Here is a 16,858-nt window from a genome sequence, read left to right on the forward strand (position 1 = left end):
GCTTCTGGCCATCAGCCTGCAAGTCCCAGTATGAACAACAAGCTATGATTCATTGACCTCAAAAGATTTATAGGTTGAGGCAGCTGCCAGAGGAGCTGAGTTGGCAGCTGGACTTCTGCCACTGCTGCAAGCTCCCAGTCTCCCCCTCCCTTTTCCCTCTCCAAATATAAGGAGGGATCCTGGATGGACATTGGAGGCTGAAGTTTCTTATCATAAAATATGTTTTCCAGACCTCAAATCATTCTTGTAGCTTTTTTCTGAGCCCTCTCCAGCTTTTCAGTATCTCTTCTAAAGTGTGGACACCAAAATAGGTCACAGTTCCAGAAGTGGTCTCACCAATGACATATTCAGAGGTAATATCACCTCCCTGCGCCTGCTTCATATTCCCCTCCTAACACACCCAAAGATCACATTAGCCATTTTAGTCACAGCGTCACAATGGGAGCTCATATTCACTTGGTTATCCATGACCCCCAAAGTCCTCTCCAGAGTCATTGCTAGCCAGAGTACACCTTGTCAGTGTAGCGGGGCAGTTACCCCGCTCCTAGAAAAAAGGCTAGGCTGATTGGGGAAGGAGCCACCGCTGGGGCCACTTCCCAATCAGGCCACACCTGGCCCTGTTATAAAGGCTCAGGGAGGAGCTGGGTCAGTCTCTCTTTAGCTGTGGAGAGAGAAGGACCTAGCTGCCAGGGAGAAAAGGGTACCTGGAGCGGAGCGGGGCTGGGCTGGGCTGGGCTGGGGAAAGGCCAGAGGAGCTGGGGAGCTCTGGCCTGGCAACTCCCCAGGCTGAGGCCTTGGTAAAGGCCTCTGCAGGGACTGGGGCTGGGAGGTGCAGCCCAGAGATAGGCAGAGGCAGCTGGTCCAACCCCCTTGCCAATGATGAGTGGCCATGAGAGACTGCAGTCTGCCCCAGTGAGCGGGGGCTAGATGATGACTGGCAGTAGCCACTAAGGTGAGGTGGGGATAGAGGGTTGGAGGTTCCCCTGGGAGGGGAGACCCAGACTGTGGGTTACTGCTGGGGGGAAGAACCCTGAGGTAAAGGGGCACCTGGGTCTGGGAGGGACATGGGGGCCTGAGGCAGGTTAAACACTGGCCAGTAGGAGGCGCTCTGTACACTGGAGAGCTAATTCCTGAGGTGACCAGCAGGAGGCACCACAGCAGTGAGTCTCGCTTGTCTACAGTCAGAATGAATTATGTTCTTAGCTCTCCTGCTTAGAATCAGGTGGTCTATGGAATTAATTTGTGTAAAGTATTAAAATATGGTTCCCTCAATTGGATGTTTACCTTGTTTTTCCAGGATGTGGGTGGGCTTAGCACTTTAAAAAAAACCCCACTTAATCCTAAACCAACAAAGACTTTGGGGTGGGTAACAGTGTAACTCTTTGCACAAATTGCTTTCTAGTGGATGAAGAGATACCAGGCTGTTTGTAGGTAAGGAGTTATCACACTCCTGCTTTATTTGTTTGGAAATATATGTTAATCAACATTTTTATATAGTTACTAGTGTCAGCTGATGTACATGAGCACATGAGAATTTACCAGCAGTAAGTACAAGGGGTATGACATGTACAGCAGTGATGGATTATTTTTCAGTAGGGTTGACAATTTTCCCCAGGAAGAGCAAGCTATCGGTGCTTCGATCAATAATCATCATCAGGAAGAGCCTGTCGAATTGAATGACCGGAGGAAGAGATGTAGGAACCATTTCTATGACGGGTTTCAGAGTAACAGCCGTGTTAGTCTGTATTCGCAAAAAGAAAAGGAGTACTTGTGGCACCTTAGAGACTAACCAATTTATTTGAGCATAAGCTTTTGTGAGCTACTCACTGAGCTGTAGCTCACGAAAGCTTATGCTCAAATAAATTGGTTAGTCTCTAAGGTGCCACAAGTACTCCTTTTCTTATTCTGCTTCAGTGCCGTTCTCATGAACATTCAGCAGGGCCTTGTGAACAGCCTGCAAGGAAACGAAGCAAACATTACAGTCTAAGCACAGAAGAGTGGGCAGTGGCTGAAAATGAACATGCTCACTTTTAAACCAGAGCTCTTTGGAAAATCAGCTGTTAAGACATGGGCCCAATAAGAGCAGGACTGATGGAGCACAATGGAAGAAATACAGACAGCATTCCCAATGAGTTCATTAGGAGCTTTGTCTGTGTAAGTAAGTACTGCAGGGTTAGGCGCATCAATATTAAAAGACTGAGCTGGAAGAATCAAATCACTACAAAGGGACTCTCCTATTCACTACTCCTCAGCACAGACGAATAGTCTCTCAGAATCTGAAATAGATGTCTAGTGAAGAATTAATTTACAGCAGAAAATTGGATCAGATTCAGGAGAAATGATTACCTCAGAGGGAAAGGAACCAGCTAGCTGAGCTCCAGGTATCAATTCATATGTCTAAGTTCAAATAGTGATTGATTTCTTTGTAAAAAGTTCTGTATTTGGAACTCTCTGTATTGTGCCTAATGTGACCTAAAGTATATTCTTTGCCAATGTTGGTTTAAATTGGAGATTATTGTGGGTTATTATATTTTAGTTGTCAGTAATAGTTAAACTCTTTTTCTGTGTGCACTCATGTGTCTTCATAGTGTCTGGAAATATTAAAAATTTACCACAGTGTTAGATGTAATGAGCAAACGTTATCTGTGATGAGCAAGTTATTGCTTCTTTCTAGGAAAGATAGCTTTTCTCAGGTCCACTCCTGCCTACATTAATAGCACTGGGAGTCTTGCCAGTGACCTCTACGGGAGCAGGATTAGGTCATTTATAGTTATAAAATATACACATTTTAAAACAATGGACCAAATCCTCAGCAACTGATGACATCATAACCAGCTGATGGATGATTCCACTTGCATAGAGGAATCTCAGGATAGTCTTCCCAGCCTGTATCATAAGGCGCAAGTCTTGGGGATAAGCGGCATGGCTAAAGTTCCTCTATGCCCAGTGAACCCTTGACATTGGAAGGCCCCTTGGGGGCCTCTCAATAGACAGCCTTAATTTGAACAACCATCAGGCTGCTCTAGTTTATGACTAAGAACGTGATTATGTCACTCTGGTCACCACTGTCAAGGAATCTGAGTTTTGCTATTTTATTTCAACTTTTCCAGGACAGTGATGACGTTTTGTGGTCCCTTGAATTTTAACATTTATATGGACCCTGCTGCCAAGCATTACAGTTTATTAGTTCAGTTTGATCTAGCCCTCTTTGAAATGGGAATAGATAAAAGTGAACTAATGAACTGTTAATGTTACAGTTGCTGACAAAAGTAATTTAGCCAACTGTCAATGCCCAGCAACAGGGTCCACACAAACAGGTGGTTAATTCACTTTGATCAACTGCTTTGGGTTAACAGTTTGTTAGTTTGCTTTGACTTCGTCCCATTTCAAAGATGAACTAACAACTGTTATTGTGCATCAGCAGGGTCCACACTGTTGCTCTGACCGTTGTGCAAAATTACCTATTTTTTTACCATGACTGTGCTGTGAATGATGCATAATTTTACTGTGACAAAATTGTATCCATATTTATGACCTATCTACCAGCTCCATAGTTATCGGTGTTTCAAAATAGCATGAGGGTAATGATGCCCATATGCCAAGCTGTACTGAACATAGCTTAGACACTGCCCAGGGTGAGGGTGATTTAGGTGCAGACAAATCCATTTACACCACCTCTGTTTACAAACTTATTTTTGAAACCTTCAGCCTGGGATTCTCAGTGATTCCAGACAGATCAGCATGGTCCTCGAATACATCGATCACACCCAATCTCTTGAATATCTCTTTGATGTCATAGGAGCCCAAAATCGAAAATTTTGCAATGTACAGTTCTATTCTTCTGTTGAAGGCAATATAAGATAACCCTGTGGAGTACCTGCTAGATAGCGATGCCTGAAATAGTTCTTGGGAATGCCAAGAAGTCCACTGGCATTTTTTACATTCTTTTGGGAGCAAATCCAGTCACCAGTGCTCTGGCTGTAGAGAAACCCTTGTCAACATAACTGACACCATTTTTCTGTGAAGCGTGAGGCTGAATTGGGAGGTCCATGTAGGGATGCGGCACCTCTATATAGTAAACAACCCCGTTCAGTGCAAATTCCTTTTACAGCAGTACACAGAGGATTGGGTTCCTCCTGAGGTGCAGCATCTGGGATGGAGGGACTTGCCACTGCATGGATTCTCCTATTTCTCACCCTTTGGGGGGGGGCACCCAAGAGCTTACTGAGCATGAGTCTGAAAGGTGTTTTAATGGAGCAGCTCTGCAGCTATTGTACAGCCCTATGGGGCAGAGGGGGGATGTTCTAACCACCTGCCCCCTTCCTATCGGCTCAGCCTCTAAACCCGTTACACAGCCTGATACTAGTCTCTGGTTTTCCCTCTTTGGTATAGTACACGAGGATCGTGAATCTATTGAAGAGATGAGACTTCTCGTAATCCCTCTGATCATTCTTCTGGGCAGTGAGGAACACTTGAGAAATTGCTTCCTTTCCAAAACATCCATTCCATAAGGCTGCATCAATATCTTTATTCAACAGACTATTACTGTTCATGGCAAGGAATCAAAGAAGTTGGAGATGGAAAACACGCATTCTGGCCATCTTGTCTATTCCCCCTGCCCTGCTCCCTGACAATGCAGGTTTCGACCTTACAATATACATTTGAGTTCTTTATCCTGTCCAGTTCTAATTCTTTTTTTAAAATTCTGTTATGTCCTTAGGGCAGTGTTTCCCAAACTTGGGACACCGCTTGTTCAGGGAAAGCCCCTGGCGGGCTGGGCCGGTTTGTTTACCTGCCGCGTATGTAGGTTCAGCCAATCGTGGCTCCCACTGGCCGCAGTTCGCCGCTGCAGGCCAATGGCGGCTGTGGGAAGCGGCGGCCGGTATGTCCCTCAGCCCGCGCCACTTCCCGCAGTCCCCATTGGCCTGCAGCGGCGAACCGCGGCCAGTGGGAGCCACGATCGGCTGAACCTGCGGACGCGGCAGGTAAACAAACCGGCCCGGCCCACCAGGGACTTTCCCTGAACAAGCGGCGTCCCAAGCTTGGGAAACAATGCCTTAGGGAGACCCTTCCTCAGGCCTCTTTGTTAAGTAATGTTTCATGATATTTGGATTACATTTTCCTTTCCTTGATTTCACGCCTAATTATTTTCCTTTGCTTACTACTCCTACTACTTGCTGCTGCAGGCACTGAATCAACAGCAGAAATCCCATTGATTTTAATGATGCTGGACCAGATCCTGTATCACTAGGCAATTCCTGTCTCTGCTTGATGTTTGCTATTTCTCTGTGTGCCCAGAGCGATGAAATTTGGGATGTGCAAGTAAAATATCAACACCTGCATCATGATAAATGGTGAACAAGTAGAATTTGTATCGGGCCCAATAAATTCCCATGGGTATTTACAATGCTGTCATCAGCCTTAGTCGTCATTTGCCTGCATTGTGCATATTTATGCATTTCCTCTTGAAATTCTTCTCTCCAATCACTGTTTATTTTTTCTGACTTCTCTGATTTCCCAAGACTCATTGACATAGTTCTGGAATTAAGGTGCCCAGCACTGAATTATGTTTCACTGTACATGCAATCTCAGCAGTGCTCTGTAGCCCCTGGAATCTCTGCATATGCAGCACAATATTACATTGGTTTACTTTTGCTGTCACCTCACATTGCAAATTTATTTCTCATTTCTTTCTGCTCTCACCTACATTGTCTTCAGCAATACTGATTTCCAGCTACCTCCCTCCCTTTGAACATCTGTATCTTGGATTATTTTTTCCTGCTGAATTAGCGTACATTTTTCCAGATCAAGTCTTTGTGTGGAATAGCCTGCTGAACTCTAGGCAGACATTATAGCCACATTCCCTGGACCTGATTCTGCTCTCACTTACATCAGTGAGAATCAGGAATAACTCACTGAAGTCAGTGGAGTGACACCAGTGTAAAATAGGTGTGAGATCAGAATCAGGCCTACCCTGTTTTTTATCTTGTCATTTGATACAAAAGCGTGAGTCCCAGCCAAGGTGTCAAAGTGTTTTACAAATATCAGTGAGTTAAGTCTTACAATGGCAGCTAGATGTCATCCTCCACCTTTTTAAGGATGGCGTAACTGTGGCAGTGTAAAGGTAAGGGCTCAAGAATAAGTAGAAAGTCTCTGGCAGAAATGGGAATAGCCCCTAGATGTCCTGACTCTCAGTCCTGTCCCTTAACCACAAGACCATCCTGATTTCTATGGCAGTGCCTACTTGTTGAAAGTAAAAAGCATCACAGCTTTATTTTTGTTTAGTTCTTTATGGCCATTGCATCCCTGAAACCTCCAATGAGTCAATATAGTGATACCCATGGACCTGTGGCACCTAGTTTAATTTTGTCTACAATTTGGATTCTATTCTATATCTACAGTAAAACATCCAAGCAGAAAATAAGCGTTACCTTTGTTTAAGTGACAGGTTTCAGAGTAGCAGCCCTGTTAGTCTGTATTCGCAAAAAGAAAAGGAGGACTTGTGGCACCTTAGAGACTAACCAATTTATTTGATCATAAGCTTTCGTGAGCTACAGCTCACTTATGCATCCGATGAAGTGAGCTGTAGCTCACGAAAGCTTATGCTCAAATAAATTGGTTAGTCTCTAAGGTGCCACAAGTACTCGTTTTCTTTGTTCAAGTGATTTTACCCATTTAAACACAGTTTCTTTCAACAGAGCATCCTCCACTTGCTTCATTTTTCCTTTATCAGGCAGATAAATAATGCTGTATCATTTCCATTATAAGGTATTTCCGCCAGCTGACAAGACAACTCCTTATCATAGTGACTGTTATAATATCCATCTCGGGTCATCATATTTACTTTAAGTGATGTTTTCCTATCCACAAAAAAGCCTGCTTTATGGGTGAGCGAATCACTGAAAGGATTTTTCCAGTAGGCTGTGAAAGAATGCAATTGACTATAGTGTGAAAGAGGATTTATTAGTATAAACCACACTAAATCAAGTATAATGAATCTATATTTATAGATTCAAGGTAACTCAAAGTCAATTTTCCTAAGGGGATTTTTGTTTCCCATCATGTTAGTAAGACTCTTTCAATAGTATAATGGGCACCTCTAATGTGTTGAGACTTTGTATGGGCTGTTAAAAGTTCTGAAGAAAACCATGAAATGAAATTAAGTAATCCTGTTATTTCCTTCTAAGTTGTATTTTTGAGGCAGTTCCACATGAGGCTGCTTTCTGACAATTTACAGGTAATTAATGAATTACTTTTTTTTTCTATGAGTTTTAAACTTTTAGAGCTAGATTCACAAAGGGAATTTAGGTGTTGCAATGCATCGTTCTTTAGGTTCTTGAAGAGAAAAAGGGAGAATATTTTTCCTTTGGTGGCTTATGTGTCTCCATAAATAGAGCAGCTGTTAACATGATTTCTCTCTTGTGATTTCTAGAACAAGTAGTTTTGGACTAAATCTCACAAATTAAATACAAAATTATTTGCATTTCTGTAGCTCAAAGCCTCTGAAAGAGCTATAAAAATATTAAGGAACTAAGCTTCAGAATACCCCTGCAAAGGAGGTATTACTATCTTCACAGTACAGATGGAGAAACCAAGGTACAGTGAGCTTATGTGACATGCCCAAGGTTGCACAGCGAGTCTGTGACAGAGGTGGAATCAGAACTCATGTTTTAGCCATAGCACCATCCTTTCCCTCCACTACACATTACCAGGGCAATGCCTGAGACACCCACTCAAGTCTGGTCTTGCATAGAAGATAATGGTTACGCTGTTTTCTAATTTACTTTTAAATCATCATGACTCAATCATTGCTATATTGAGAACAGAATCGCCCCACCCTTGATAGGATTAACTAAAATACCAGGGTTTTTTTTTCCCACAACTTTAACAAGATTTAGGAGGTAGTTACTGTTCAGCTGAATACCATTCCATTTTAACAGGTTGATTTCCAGGCCTTAAAATCACCTTTTCATGTGTTCTGTGTACATTTGCTCAACATATCTGACAAATCACTATGTAAAGTTGTTTATCAAATACACATTCAATTTGGATTCCAGATACTGCAAGATTTTAAAGAAAATGTCCCTACTCTTTTTTGCAAAGAATGGATAGGTGCTGTTTTCTCTCCTTATATAACAGCACAAGAAGTCACCATAATCTGATAGGTGTACGGCCACCATCTCCTACCAGAATGAGAATGTGCATGTGATTACAACAATTCATGAAGAGACTTAGCCGTTAATTTTTCTGCATATTTCATATTGGATCATGAAATGAATGGCAGAACAAATTTTTCAAACATGAATACATAAAGCCAGTCACAACTGACCTGCTCTTCAGATATCCTGAAGCACCTTAGAGACTAACCAGTTTATTTGAGCATGAGCTTTCGTGAGCTACAGCTCACTTCATCGGATGCATAGCAAAAATGCATCCGATGAAGTGAGCTGTAGCTCACGAAAGCTCATGCTCAAATAAACTGGTTAGTCTCTAAGGTGCCACAAGTACTCCTTTTCCTTTTTCTTTTTACGAATACAGACTAACACGGCTGTTACTCTGAAACCTGTCAGATATCCTGAGCACTGTAGCCCCCATTGACTTCAAAGAGAGTCTAGTAGTTCTAATAATGTCACCACTTACATTTAGGTGCCTAATTATGACTTAAGGGGCCTAATGCCAAGTTTTGACATTTTTTCATATAATCCTCCTGGAAAAGCTTTCCAGACACAATTATTTTCAATAGGCCTAACAATCTGTTAAATACATTTAAAAATGATTGGGGATTTTTGTGTTTTGTTTCAGATTACAAATCAGACACTGAAAGTTTATATTGGCAATAAGTAGTCATTGGTATAACATGTCTCGCCTTTAAAGTAAACATAGTTGACAAGAACCATTAGAGTGAGTGGATCAAGACCCTGGACTAAGTTGGCAATTTTCCCATGGGTTTTCTTCTCTATATGATCATTGATCTGTTTCTCAGCCTCTGGAGAATTCTGGAAATTACTGGGAAAAGCTTCTGCGTCATATAAGCTTTTGATGTCATCCAAAAACTTCTGTAGCAGTATCAGTTTCTCATCAACAAAAAGGGCATTTCCCAGATTCAGCTGGACCTCACTGTCAGGACGGTTTAGCAAGTGAATGAGATCATGAAAAGCTTCATGTATCTCCTTCTCCTCAATCTCTGTCAGGTTAAAGGCGAGTCCTTCCAGAATCTGAGTCAGTGTGGTTGATTTAGCACCTAGAGCCACCATGGCTAAAGCAGTGGAGATGCTCAAAGGAGAGAAGAAAATATTCTTCTCAACTGAATCTGATGTAACCTGCTTGTAGAATCTAAATGCAAAGTCAGCATTGCTGGGAGCTATTTTGGAACAAGCTGGTGGTTTGCTTTTAGGATTTCCTTCAACACTGGGATGATGTTCCTGGGCCTTTGTGTCATCATGGTGGTCAGGGTCATCATGACAATGGACAACAGCAAGAAGTCCAACAAGTAACAAACACAGATAAAGGGTTGGCTTCATTTTCCTTTGGAACAACTCTATGAAGAAAGAATGAAAGTCATTATATCTATGGACTAGTGTAATGAAATTGTTCTTTTTTCATGTAAAATTAGACCTAGTGATTATTTTCCAGATATTATTTTTTCCTGTTGTCTCATTCTGCTATTACTGATGCATTTAGAGAGGGTCCTTCCCCTTGGTTTTCTTGCAATTCTCAGATATTTCTCCCCACCTCCCTTCAAGTCAGTAAGCCTTCAATAAACTGGAGGCTTATGGAAAGGAAAGGGGATTGGCCTTATTAGACAGTCAGATGTGAGACAGCTATGTCCATCTTTGAAGTCAGAGAAAGGGAACAAGTGAGGTAGGCATGACATTTTTAATCTGAATCTGAATAGAGTGGACAGAGAGGGACCATGTCTGGAACAGTTTATTTCCTCTGAAACAGTTCACCCACCCTTGTCTTTAAGAACCATCATGTTTGTTAGTATTAATAGATTTGTAAAAAGGTGCATATCAAATGATGTTTATCTTTCTATAACAGCACAGCTATATCAAAACCTTCCTAATGATTCTGTAACAATCAAAACCATACTGGGCTCAGTTCTTCCCTATTCCTGAGCCCCATTTGTGACATATGAAGCAAGCAGTCATGGGGAGCTAGTTACAGCTCCCTGAATCAGAACCAACTTGGCCCACATATGGGTTAGAGTAGCAGCTGGGCTACTCTATCTCATACAAGTGTCACACTGGAATAGTGGAGATCCATGACCCCAGCAACTGGATCTGCATAAACAACAGATTTTTTTTTTTGTGCTTCACTGGCAATTCAAACCAAAAATAATTTTTTTTTAAAAATTTTCAGCAAGTCAAAATTGTAAAAAATGGCTCCCGGTCAAGATGTTCTTGTCTGATTTTGAGCATTTTAAATATTTTAATAATAAAATTAAAGTACATTTTGAAACAAAGCTGTTGTAAACTGAAAAATCTAAATGTTTTGCTTAGAAAACATTGAAACAAAATGTTTTGATTTTTTTTCTCATTTCCTTTTTTTTTTCTGACTGAAACAGGGAGGCAAAACTGACATGAATTCTCAATGTTTTTCTCTGCAAACCAAAGCACAGTAACTGTGGGCATATGCAGCAGTCTCACACAGACTCTTTGAAATGTTTTTGGAAACAAGCCCACAACTTCTAGGTTTCTTTCAAGGGGGAAAAAAGGCCCGAGTTCTAAAATTCACAGGCATTAGTTGCAAACGCCTATCCACCTGCCTTAATCTATAGGGCTACATCTACCATGCAAGCACACAAACTGGTAACTAGGACTGGGGAGCTCTGTGAAAAGAATGGTAAAGGAATCCTCCCGCACAGGGGGCAGAGTCACTCCAGGGCCACTCTCACAGCTCAGCAGTTACATTACCTGTTGAAGCAGTTACCCCTTCCCACTCCTGAACCTCAATACCCTGACCAGTTATCAGACCATGTGGCTACTGGAACTCCAAGATGTACAAGGAGAGTAACTCACAGCTGCGTCCCTCCTTGGGCTTCAGAACATACTTTATCTGTGCAGCAAGATCCTTCCCAAACCTCCCTCCCTAATCTGGGGTGGCTTGCATGACAGAGAGCCCTAGCAGGGAGCAGGCTCAGCCTGACTCTCCAGCCTGTATGATTTTAGAGGGCTAGCAGTTTACAAGGAAAAAAACATTCCTTGTAAACTGAGAACATTTGATCTGGAGCCAGTGGCCTGCTAAACATGCGGCCCTACAATCTCTTTTTACAGTCACTATTCAGAGTATAGCCACACTTTAGGGACTGCACTGAACTATTCTTCAACGTTTACCATTAAATAGTGTTTGACTTTTAGTCAAAGCACAACCTCACAAGGGTACCAATTTCTGCTGTTCCCCTGAGTGACTGCATAAGACAGGCCATGCTTCAGAGCAGATTGTTCTCTACGGCCATTACAGAATCACCCACAGGAGAATGAAATGATCCTATAAACTAAACTCCTTATAACATGAACACAGTGTCTTTAAGGAAAAATGAACACAGTACTCACAGTACATTCAGAAGGATTCAGCTGTATCTATCTGATCTGCACTGCTCCTTGCTCCGTTATTTATACTGTTGAACAGCATTAAGCACCTTGCCCCCTTATTAAATATTACATAGGTCAAAGTAAAATTATCAATGAGGTCAGACAACATGCTGATGAAGCTAGTTTTCCTGGACATCTAGGTTCCTGGGCCCACCATCTATGCACATAGAGCAGACTAAAGCCAAGGGTCATGCACTCCAGCTAGAGGGTAGTTGTGGCTATGATATTTCTATGCACCTGTAAGCCTCCCTGTGCAAACACACGTTGGAGGCGAGTATCCCAGGATGCACTTCCAAAGCACAAAAGCCATAAAGCTCATTACCATGTTTAAACCAGCAGGGGTCAGAGTATACAGCTGTGGTGGGGGAGCCAATGACAGCACAGGCGTCAGCCACTCTTTCAGGGATCCTGGAATCTGGACCAAGGGACTTTTCTGTATGGCTTGATTAGAGACCTACATGGCTGAAGCCAGACTTTCCTGTGAATCCCCAATCTTACACTGGGACCACATGCCGCATCCTGCACTTCTCTCACATGAATCTGCAGCTGAAAGGAGGATGCAGAAAAGAGACACCACCCTCAACCTGTTGAGGTTTCACATGGACTCTTCCTCTGCCGAATTTTTCCACTGTAGTGGATTGGTCAGTTTTCTAATATCCTCAGCAAGCATGTCCTTCATGAATCCTTGCTCATGTTAGCTGTAAGAATCAATCTTTTATTAATATGAGTAGAACTGGAATTACTGATTTCCTTTACACCAGATCTCTAACATTGGACCTCTTCAATTTTTATAAAAGCAACCATCTCCTTACTCATTAGTGAAATCCCCCATATTATTAACAAGAGCAAACACATTGGAACAATAACAACTATAATTCAATAAAACTACTTTAGGCCAGCTCTTATCTGGCTTTAGTGAGAAGAGTTTGCAGGATCACGCCTATATTTCAAATGATGACTCTGGTTGTTATAGATTATGGATGGGGTTTTCAGGCATTGTGCTTGTGCCCACATAGGATAGAGGAAACCTATACTCAACTCCCTGATCTGCTCGGTTTGAAGAAGGGATTTGATCCCTAGTCTTTCACCTCCTAGGCCTTAACCACCAGACTACTGGCTATTCTACAGTTTCACTTCTTTCTTTCCCTACAATGACATATCAGTATGTTTCTTTACTCGTCTTCCCTTTGTATCTTTTCATCAGGTGTCTTCCAATGGGTGTTAATGGTGACAAACATATTTTGTATTTATACTAATGCGCAAGGGTAAAACCATACTCTCTGCTGTATGAGTGACAGCACAGAAAGTTTGACCAATTTACACTGCATACCTCTTTGGAGAGTTTATGTGTCTGTTTAATTACAAAGTGCTGCTGGCAAGGGGAAGAGATAAAACAGCTCTATTCCTGCCACTTCAAGGCATCAGTGAGATTAACGTTTAATGGATGAGATCCTCAGCATTGCTCCAACTCCCTTAAACTAGGTAAAAGGGCCAGAATGGCTTAACAGAGCTCTAAACTCCTGTTTCCGGATGGGGATGAATTCTTCTCGTGCAGGCATACCAGAAAACAGCCTTAAAGTTGCCTTCTAAGAACTCCCTCTCAAGCCTCATATAGAGGGCATTGCCAAGGCCTGGGCTGAGGTTTGGAGGAATCTGTTGGGGTGAGAGCTCAGCAGTGTAGCGATTCCAGGTAGCCTGGGGTTAGGGTGCTGTGACTTAGATAGGCCACCAGGGCTGTACACTGGAGGTAGTTCCACCACTTGAATATCCCAGAATTGCGAGGGTACAAGGGTGAATTGAAGCCACCATAGACCTGCCACCCCTGGGCTGATTTCTTTGCATGTGCCTCTCATATGTGTTAGTTAAATATCCTCACAGTTTACCTTATGGACAATATAAAACTTGCCAGAGTGTTTTAGCTATACAGGAATGCATAAGGAAATGCCCCCTGAGTAGGGTTGGCTAGAAAACAATAATTCTGTGTTTAAAAAAAAATTGAGGTTTTTACATTTGTTTTCGTTCCCATGCAGAACAAAAATTAAACATTTCAAAAAATTTCACAAAAAGCAAACACCCTAGAATAGCCACCAGCTCAGGGTACTTACCACAGATGGATTGGAACAGGAACTTAAACTTGGCTCTCCCATATTACAGGCAAGTACCCTAGTCACTGGTCTTGGTTGGGATGTGCTGCTCTCATCATACTGTGACTAGAAATTCCATCCTGAACCTGAGAAATCTTGATGAAAATGCCAAACTCCATATATTTATGCAAAACATTTTGCTTCTTAAGGAAATGGATTTTTAACCAGCTCTAACCTTGAGTGTGATAAAACGGTATGAGTAAGATGCTGTCTTGTATACTGAATACACAAGATTATTTGCTGAATGTTTGCCAAAAAAGTACATAAGCCTAATAACCCCACCTCCTTAGTGCTAACCATTTCCTCATTTACATAGATAATAAAAATACCCCCTGTGGGAAAACAATATTGTTAATAATCGCATGGTAAAGCTGCATTAGAGAGTGAGTTATAGGACATGGGGTGCACTGTGTTTATTTCTGTGTTGCAAGTGGAAGGGATTTTCTTGTGCAGGCCAGGGGGACTCTGGTAGTAGGACTGGTTATTTTGATAATGTGCACTGTATGTCAAATACCATTTCCTTACCAGGCCTTTTCCTTGGTTATCAGAGATTGAGTAATTGAGTTTTCCATGACACGAGTCTAATTTCTAAGCCAACAAAGCTTTTTGGAGCAGGAATAACAGATTCCTTATTCCAATTTGTTTTTTGACAGGGGAAGAAATATCAAACTGTTTGGGGGTAAAAATTGTCACACTCATATTGTATTTGTCCAGGATGACATGTTAATTACAGTTCAGTTATGATTACTAGTATCTAGTGGTCTGAACATGCACAGAATCATGGGAATTCACACACCACTTAGTAGAAGCACTGCAACATGTATAACAATGGATACAATATTGTTTTTCAGCAGGGTTCATGATTTTCCCCATGAGGAGAAGGCTGTGGGTGGTTTGATCAACAATCATCAGGCCGGGTCTGTTGAATTTAATGGTTGGAGGCGAGCCTCTAATGTTATTTCCATAGCAGTGGCTGCTGCAGCCTTAGTGCGATTCTCATGAGCATTCAGCAGGGTCTTGTGAAGGGGCTGCAAGGAAGTAAGGCAACTATTACAGTCGGAGGATAGATCAGGGAGCAGCAGCTTAAGATGAACTTGCCCAGGTACATCAATGAGAGGTGGCGGGGACATCCCCTTCCCAAATCCCTCCCTAGATTAGGGTAGATGTAGCCTCCTGAGCCAATGGGTGCACCATACTAAATGGCAGAGGGGGCACTGACCATCCATAGCAGTAACCTCTGGCCCAGCGCTGCAACCCTAATCCTGGCCCAGTGCGGAGGAGAGGTGGTGGGGGATGGGTTGGAGAACGAGCCTCCCGCACCACAGCAGTTGTTGTGCTGCAGGGCTGGGCCCAGCTCCCTGCTCCAGTTGTTATGGCATAAGAACGACCATCCTGGATCAGACCAATGGTCCATCTAGCCCAGTATCCTGTCTTCTGACAGTGGCCAGTGCCAGATGCTTCAGAGGGAATACACAAAACTGGCAATCATTGAGTGACCCATGCCCTGTCAGCCATAGGATCACCAACTTTATACTCGCACAAAACTGAACACCCTTCCTCCACCCCCTGTCCTGCCCCTCCTCTGAGGCTCCGCCCCAGCTCACTCCATTCTCCGCCCCCTCTCCCCCTCCCCTGTCGCTCGCTCTCCCCACCCTCACTCGCTCATTTTCACTGGGCTGGCTCAGGGAGTTGGAGTGTGGGAGAGGGTGAGGGATCCAGCTGGGGGTGCAGGCTCTGTACAGATAAGGCTGTACATTCCACTTTTGGTGATTTCTGAGAGCTTAACTATCTGTATATCTCTCAATCATATCATTGTCATATCTGAGAACTTGATCATTGCCTTAATTTTGGTTTTGGCATGTAAAACAAGATTCCAAAATCAGTATACAGAAAAGTGCTGTTGTTGTCTATAGCTGCTACAAGGTAACTCAGACGTGACTGAAATAATCCCATAACACAGATAATTTTGATTCAAAGTCTCCCATGACAACTTACTTCCTATACATTCAAGCAAGTCCACTCCCAGCTTCTGGCAGTCAGAGGCTAGGGACACCCAGAGCATGAAGTCGCATCACTGACCATCTTGGCTAATAGCCATTGAAGGACCTATCCTCCATTAATTTATCTAGTTCCTTTTTGAACCCTGTTATAGGCTTGGCTTTCACAACATCCTCTGGCAAAGAGTCCCACAGGTTGACTGTGTATTGTGTGAAGAAATACTTTGTTTTGTTTGTTTTAAACTTGCTGCCATTAATTTCATTGGGTGACCCCTGGCTCTTGTGTTATGTGAGTCGAGAACACTTCCTTATTCACTTTCTCCACACCATCCATGATTTTATAGCCCTATAGCATATTCTCGCCTTAGTCGTTTCTTTTCCAACCTGAAAAGTCCCAGGCTTTTTAAATCTCCTTATATGAAAGATGTTCCACACCCTTAATCATTTCTGTTGCCCTTCCTTGTACCTTTTCATAGCTTTCTTGAGATGGGGGCAACCGAACTGCCTGCAGGTGTGGATGTACCATAGATTTATGTAGTGGAATTATGATATTTACTGTCTTATTATCTATCCCTTTCCTAATTGTTCCTGACATTCTGTTAGCTTTTTTGACTACTGCTGCACATTGAGTGGGTGTTTTCAGAGAGCCATCTGCAATGACTCCAAAAAATTTACTTCAGTAGTAACAGCTAATTTAGATCCCATCATTTTATATGTATAGCTGGGATTATGTTTTCCAATGTGCATTACTTTGCATTTATCAACGCTGAATTTCATCTGCCATTTTATTGCCCAGTCACCCAGTTTCGTGAGATCCATTTGTATCTCCTCACAGTCAGCTTTGGGCTTAACTAGCATGAGTAATTTTGTATCGTCTGCAAATTTTGCCACCTCACTGTTTACCCCTTTTTCCAGATCATTTATGAATATGTTGAACAGCACAGGTTCCAATACAGATGCCTGGGGGGCACCACTATTTACCTCTCTCCAGTGTGAAAACTGTCCATTTATTCCTACCCTTTGATTCCTGTCTTTTAATCAGTTATTGGTCCATCTGAGGGGCTTCCCTCTTCTTCCATGACCACTTACTTTGCTTAAGAGCCTTTGCGGAGGGACCTTGTCA

The 16,858-nt window shown here is 42.5% G+C and overlaps 1 pseudogene; it reads right to left on the reverse strand.

Moving 5' to 3' along the window:
* Positions 1–1,582: 1,582 nt before the first annotated feature.
* Positions 1,583–9,586, reverse strand: LOC141990178 (alpha-1-antiproteinase-like; annotated as a pseudogene).
* Positions 9,587–16,858: the final 7,272 nt, after the last annotated feature.

The sequence above is a fragment of the Natator depressus genome, chromosome 6 (assembly GCF_965152275.1).
Source record: "Natator depressus isolate rNatDep1 chromosome 6, rNatDep2.hap1, whole genome shotgun sequence".
Lineage (NCBI taxonomy): Eukaryota > Metazoa > Chordata > Testudines > Cheloniidae > Natator > Natator depressus.